The 7,771-nt window shown below is 35.1% G+C and overlaps 1 protein-coding gene across 1 annotated transcript in view; it reads left to right on the forward strand.

The window, feature by feature from the left end:
* Positions 1–7,211: 7,211 nt before the first annotated feature.
* LOC144974160 (bile acid-sensitive ion channel-like) overlaps positions 7,212–7,771 on the forward strand; it is a 2,540-nt gene continuing 1,980 nt past the window's right edge. Inside the window, exon 1 of the mRNA XM_078917076.1 lies at positions 7,212–7,299. The gene's annotated coding sequence lies outside the window, so the exon portion shown is untranslated. The remainder of the gene's footprint in view (positions 7,300–7,771) is intronic.

Here is a 7,771-nt window from a genome sequence, read left to right on the forward strand (position 1 = left end):
ACCTGCTTCTCTGTTGAATTCGTCTCCTTTGTCATACTTTTTTTTCTTATGTATTTATTAGCTTGATCACATTGTCTTGACTGTTCTGTTATCTTCCTCATTACTGGCTGTAAAATGACCTGGTAGTGTCACAAGGGCAGCTGGGTGGCTCTTTTGTCCTCCCATAGTGACCAGGGAGGTCACTTGCTGTGTGTTATATCCCCCTCTTTCTGTTTTACATTTTGCTTTCTGACTTTGTCTTGGAATGAGATTACTTGGTTTTGTCCTGGCCCTGACCAGAGTCTTTGACTCAGTGAGAGGAAAACAGTCAAATGTATTGTTATAGTTTTGGAAGATGATATAATTTTTTTCTCTTGTAAATCATCTCTTTTCTCTACTGTTTAGTATTGTTTCTGAATATGCTTTGTAAGCATTTGTCTGGATGGGTGATCTTAGACTAAGCCCATTAATAGTCTGTTCTTGGAATCTACTTCAAATCCCTTTTTGAACCACTCTCCTTTGTCTTACCTTTTCTCTAGTGCTCTTTATTGTGTCTAGATTAAAAAAACAAAACAAAAAAAAAACCCCATCCCAGCTTCTTCCTTTCTACTGGCGCTGAGATGAAAAGTGTGGCAGGCAAGATAAAGATCCGAACAAGTGTGTATGAAAAGTGCCAGACAAAGCAAAATAGAAAACTACAAGAAGAAAAAACCATCCCAAAAAATCAGTCGACCTCGACTGAGGAATCGAACTTCAGACCTTCTGAATACGTGCTACAATGGTACACCTGAAAATATTTCGTTGTGAAGTATAAACATAAGAAACATCGAAAATTTTGGAACGATTTCCTCCGTACTCAAAATAATCACTATCCCTCTTCATGCGCCCAGAGCCTCCAACCAGGGGGATAGATTGCGCAATATAGATGTGCATTATTATTTTTATTATTATAACTGGGTTTTGTCGCTGTGCGGGACCCTCCGATGCAAAAGGCTAGTGTCATAACGCTAGATTACATAGCCGCACAAACCTGACATGGCGGTTCTTTGCAAAAAAAAAAAATAAATCCCAAATTTTGCAAGCTAAAAACAGCAAAATTTCAAAATTTTCCTAAATATTCTACCCATAATTTGTTCATGAAAGAGAAAGGTATTTGGTTGTTTTTAAGGGTTTCACGGCCCTTGCAACAAATGTAAGGTCATATTGGCGCCATTTAAAAGGAAGAAAATTTGATAGTAAAAAAGAAAATACTCTTGATTAATTATCTTTAACGTTCTACAGGATTTATCAAATTAAATGAAAAAAAAAAGTCTTTTTTCGCCTTTTTAAAAAAATTGTTTTTTGTTTGTTTGTTTTGTTTTTTTTTTCGGTGCAAAATCTGGAACATTTGCAAAAATTTACCCCCCAAAAATTCAGATTTTGCCGCCGCAATGCAAATCAGTGATTTTTTGCGGCCGCAAGCGATGTTAAAAAAAACTGCCATGCCAGACAAACAAATCAGCATGGGTTCGATTATATCAAGGGTCTTTTGTTTAAATTCCTTTTTTTTTTCTTCTTTTAAACATTGATTTATATTGACCTTCTTTTCATTTATGTCATAAGGAAATAAATTGTAAAGGATTGTTATTTTTTTTTTCATCTTGCTATTTAAAAAAATAAAAAATTATAACTATCAGCATACATCTGGGTCTCAGAAACAAGACTAAATACAATATATTATGTAGCTTGCAGTTTGATTTTTAAAAAAAACCACAAAAAAACGAGCATTTATAATATATACTAAATCAATATGGACAGTGCTCAAAGCCCTTTACAAAGATCCCTAGCCAATTCAATAGCAACACTTAGCATGCAGGACGAGATATTACAATATTTCTCACAGACACAACCCTGTTGTTAGCGGCCATGTACTCATTTTACACCCGAGTATGGTGAGAGAATGTGAATAGAGAGCCTATTCCAATGACTCAACTATGCGCGGCTCAGAGCGTTACTCACTCCAAAGCTTGGATCTTCCGATCCGAAGGCGAGCGTCATACAGCCTAGCGACATTGTGTTATAACACCTTTATATATAGGCCTATATATATATATATATATATATTATTTTTGTTAAAATTTTTTTTTTTTGGAACCATAGAATAACTATGCTTTTTCATATGCAAATTGGAATTATTGAACTCTATTGCCATTTACATTTACATATTGACCAACGTCATTGCCCATGTCCACCTGTACCTAATTAATCCCTGAAGAACGAAGAAATATTGCACTACCATCCGTACAAAAGTCACAAGATCTTGACAGCCTCAAAACTCTGGCCCATGACCGTGACCAATATGGAGAGAGCAGCTATCCTCATCGACTATGACTATGACTGAATAACACAATTCTCGATTCTCAGCAAGTGTCATTCGGACTGCGAGGCTTAATACTACTGCTGCTGCTGCTGCTACTACTACTACTACTACTACTACTACTACTACTACTACTACTACTACTACTACTACTACTACTACTACTACTACTACCCAGTACGAGTAGTTTCTGAACTATTGTAAAGGTTAACCTGTTAACTGTCGTACTTTAGAAAAAATCGTATTCACGAAGTCCCAGGTTTGAGAGTTTTGCCAAGATAAAGGCCATTTAAACCGATCGGTATTTGAAGGACGATTTTCTGGCCAAGTTTTTAAATACTAGGAATTTTTCCAGAGAATAGCAGTTAATTGGTTAATGGGCAGACAAACAGTTGTTATGAGCCAAAAAGAGGTAGCTGGGTTATTATGTCTCTTGAGCTAAAAGCATTACAATCGACGTGAACTGAGTACCAAGTCGGATATCCGGTACAAAAGCTGATTTCTAAAGGGCTCACTTCTGTGGGATCGTCTAGCAACGATATTGTAAACAATAGCGAGAATAATTTATCGACACATTAAGTAAGACCGACATAATGATAACTGAGCTGAAATATTTAAAGAAGACTATAGAATGGCCAAATACATTAAATGAAGAACGGATCTGTAATTTTACAAAAGGAAAAGAAAATTACTACTCTGAAGAAAGTTTGGCTTTTTTTAATTTATTTTTTTTTATTTATTTTTTGTTATCTGTTGAAGGGCCGTCTTTAAATTTGGGTTACAGGAATTTCAGAAACCACTCGGAGGAATTTCAATGCCGAAAGAGGAATTTCCGCACACAAGAAAAGGGGACTGGGATGTTATTTGTCATTGTGTTTACATATATTGTATAGTTCTTGACAGTAACAGATAAATGATTCGAACTATAATATTATGATATGTACACACAATGCCAAATACAATCCCAATCCCAAAGTTTCCTTATTTCAATTTAAGTAAGTAAGTAAGGCTCTAAAACCTAATGGTAGTGATTGTAGAACTGGTGGTAGAGAGGGTGATGTGGCGTTGGTGGTTGTGATAGTGGAGTGATGATGATGTGGTGGTGATGGTGGTTGTAGTGGTAGTGATGATGAAATGGTGGTGGTGGTTGTAGTAGTGGTAGTGATGATGATGTGGTGATGGTGGTTCACAAAGATTACAATCTAAACGACAGCAAATCAAACATAGGTGGAGGTCGTAATAATAATACTATTTCTAGTCAGACCAATACCATTTTCAATCCTTCATTCGGAAATATTATATGTAATGGCTTAAGAGAGCGGACAAGAGAAAAAAATATACATCAAGCCTTGTCCGGTTTGTTAGGATGCAGTGTAGAAGTAGAATACAAAAATAAAAAAAATACGTCTCTCAGGATTTATTTTCAATTTTTATAGTATATTGACTGTAAAACACGCATACAACAAAAAACAGTTAAAACAATAAATGTGCTCACGCTAATAGCATTACTCAAGTCATTTTAATTCATGACTCATCCATTTTCATTGTTGCTGCCAGCTTGAGTACATTTATTGTTTTAATTGATGTAATTAAAGCACATTTTCCATAGACTCCACTTTGCGTCGCCTGCAGTGGGATTCGAACCTTTGCCCCTTTGATCTACAAGTCGCAAGCCGAATGTCATACCACTAGCAGTTGTCCAATACACTTTTATTGCCGCGGTTGATTTTTGATTGTGTGTGTGTAATAACAAATATATTGTTTTGATTGAACGATTTCAATGGTTTGTTTTTAAACATGCTTTAAAGTTACACATACGCGCGCGCGTACACACACACACACACACACACACACACACACACACACAAATAGACTTCGATCTCAAATGATCGAGATGTTACTTGTAAAAGAACAAGATAAATGAACTCAGTAAATATCAAGGAAATATTAATTTAAATAATTATACAATACCCAATAAGAGCTAAATTAGGCCAATAGTGTGGCCGTTGGTGCCCTAGCACAGTGATAAAAATCTGATTAAATGCATTAGTAAGACATGAAGTACAGGATATCAATTATAAAACAAACACAAATCACTCATAGAATTCAAACTTAAGGTGATCTAATTCCCTTCCAACACAGTTCTTAAAAACGTTGACATTCCTCGCAATTCTTGAACAGGCGTGGAGAGAGGTCCAAATATCTACGGTTCTGAAAATGATAGTGGGTACGTATTAAGGTTGAACACCGGTCTTTGAATATTTTGAAGACCCCACCTCATGTTGACGTCAAAAACGCATATTTAGAGAACTCCCTGGAGTCCAAGTTGTCAATCTTGTGTAGGATCTTGTAAATTTGAATTAGATCACCTCTAAGTCTTCTGTACTTTAAAGAAGGAAGCGAAAGGCGTTCCAATCTTTCCTTATAAGACAGATAATACAATTTCCTTTGGACGTTCTCCACGGCTGTGGAGTGTCTTTTATACATCGGGATCCATATGCAATTGTCATACTCCAGAGTTGGTCTTACCAAAGTCTTAAATGACGTTAAAAACATAGTACAATCGAAATGAGAGAAACTTCATTTTATAATTCCAGCCAACTTATTTGCCCTTTTAATCAATCATGTCATTAATATCTAGATGAAAGTGGGAGTAATTGTCACGCCAACATCCTTCTCTGAAAACACTTCAATCAAAGAATTATTATGTTCTTCATCTGTGAAATATATATTTTGAGGATTATATTCACCAATATGAAAAACGTGACATTTAGAAATATTAGCATTCAACTCCCAATCCTTTGTCCAAGCAATTAAAAACAGAATATCGTCCTGTAATGTATTATTGTTTTTCGCGGTGTTGTAAATCTTTGTGTCGTCTGCAAATAATTTACACGTAGACAATTAGACATCAGGAAGGGGGGGGGGGGGGTGGAGGGGGTCATTGATAAAGATTATAAACAGAAGAGGACCCAAAATACCACCCTGGGGAATCACGTTGATAACTTTACCAAATTCCGAAAACTCACCTCCTACTTTTACCCTTTGGGTACGATTACCTAAAAACGATTTTATCCAATTCAACATGAAACCTCTTATTCCATACTATTTCAATTTTTGAATCAGTCATAAATGTGGTACAGAATCAAACGCTTTCCTAAAGTCTAAATATATAATATCAATATTTTATTTTTATATATTATATGTTTCTCTGTGTGTTTATATTTATCCGCGAATGGGGTTTGAGATTACTGCACCAGACCAAAAAAGGCTGCAATATGAAGGAGGCCACTTGTAACAGGCTTTAACCCTCTCCTTACCAACTATAGGAAAATCGTCTCATTCTTTATGATACAAGGCACTTTCTTTATTATTCAGATTTGTCTTGCACATCACAAAATCTGAATATTTTTTTTTTTTTTTGGGGGGGGGGGGGGATATATATAATAGATTAATGTTGTTTTGTTAAACTCGCTTTTACTCACAAAAGTATGTCCTAATGTACTTAGTGTTTTTGAGTTTGAGTATTAAAAATTTATATTGTGTTGAATAGCGTGGCATTTTTTTGGTAAAGCATTCTGAAAATGGTCCATAACTTTCTCCTTACCGATCATTTTCAGTATTTTCCCAAAAAATGGCAGGCGTACCCAACAGAAAATTTGATTTTTAAAACTCAAACAAGCTCTCTACAAAACAGCTTTATGTTCTTATTAATTAAACAAAGATCATTCTTCAAAGTCAGTGATGTACAAAATATATCTGAATAAGAAAAATGTATATTGTGTCGTAACAAATGTGACGACTTTGCTGCAAGTGGTAAGGAGAGGGTTAAGGAAAGAGTGAAATCATGCTGTTTGCTCTAAAGCCCCGAAATATGCAATTACGTGTTTGGCAGTTCGATGAACAGTGACTAATTCTTGATCTCATAATCATTTACGTGCTACTTTCTAAACCTTCTTACCTGCTGATGCCATAACATAAACATTGACTTTTACTCTCTCTCTCTCTCTCTCTCTCTCTCTCTCTCTCTCTCTCTCTCTCTCTCTCTCTCTCTCTCTCTCTCGCCCCGTCACTTTCACTTTAGGTTAAAACTCTTATTACCGTATTCTGACAAAATACACCTATTTCCATTTTGGTCAGAAAACCAACGTATTTAAGATTTCGACCAATCCTTAACTTGTCCAACTGTTTCAAACCTAAAACTTATTTGAAATCTCTGGTTTGAAATATACTGGGGGATCTTTAAAATATCGGGGGTTCCGAAGTCAGTTGGTAAAGCACTCGCTTTACACGCAAAGGGACCGAGATCGATCTCGGGTGAAGTCGAGATTTTTCTGACACCCTTAAGTGAATGGGCCCAGTGGTTAAGGCATCGCACTGTGATCCAGAAGGTCCCGGGTTCGAGCCACGCTTCAGACACTTTCGTATTTTCCTTGGGCAAGATTATATGGATGGATCGGAGTATCTATTCGTCCTTGTATTCCTTTATGGAATGCCGAGGCAACGGGATCTTTTGGTGCCGTTGCGAAAGGGCGTAATTTTATTAAAAATTTATCCACCCATTATGGATTGTGTAGCTGAGTCTGAGATCTGGCGAAAAGTACTTTACGACACACTGGCGTCCTGTTCAAAGAGAAACAAGCAATTGCTATTGTCCGTGTCAATATAGAAACCGGGATAAAATCCCTGTACATGGGCCTAAAAGTAAAACGTCTTTCGTCCAAATTGAAAAAAAGTGTTTTGTCAGAATAAGGTATAGTATACTAACATAACCTAAAGCTGGTTCCAATTCAAATCTACAAAAAGTTACTTTGTGATCGGCCATCGTTCCATGAAAGCTGGAATGTAATTGTCCGCATTTGTTTCACGCAAGTAGTAAAAATGTTATCCGATACCCGCGTCAAGAACTAACAATTGGAATTGGAATACAGCCTGATTATTAGTGGTTAATCTCGTATAGTAAGGTAGGTGGATATGTATTATGTATGTGATAGTATTAATTATAACATTCTATTTCTTAATTTGATTATAAGATTAATAGTGATATATGACAAATTGATAATGTGGTTCTTAAAAATAAATAAATATATAAAGAAATAAAATAATAGGAATAATAATAATAATAATAATAATAATAATAATAATAATAATAATAATAATAATAATAATAATAATAATAATAATAATAATAATAATAATAATAAATCATGATGTTATTTTTCATTCAATTTTACCTTTTTGTAATTTTAAATTTTCTGAGATATGAGAATAAGGAGTTATAATACGATTTTAAACCGAAATGAGTAACTTATTGACATTGATGAAAAACATAGTAGACTCAGTTTTTCGGCCCTAGGGTCAATGTAATGTAATTTCCGATATCGGGTAATAAATATATAGATATTTAACCTTTACCTGATACTCTTCATTTCATAC

Source organism: Berghia stephanieae, chromosome 5, assembly GCF_034508935.2.
Source record: "Berghia stephanieae isolate SIO BIC M18660-M18661 chromosome 5, UCSD_Bste_1.3, whole genome shotgun sequence".
Lineage (NCBI taxonomy): Eukaryota > Metazoa > Mollusca > Gastropoda > Nudibranchia > Aeolidiidae > Berghia > Berghia stephanieae.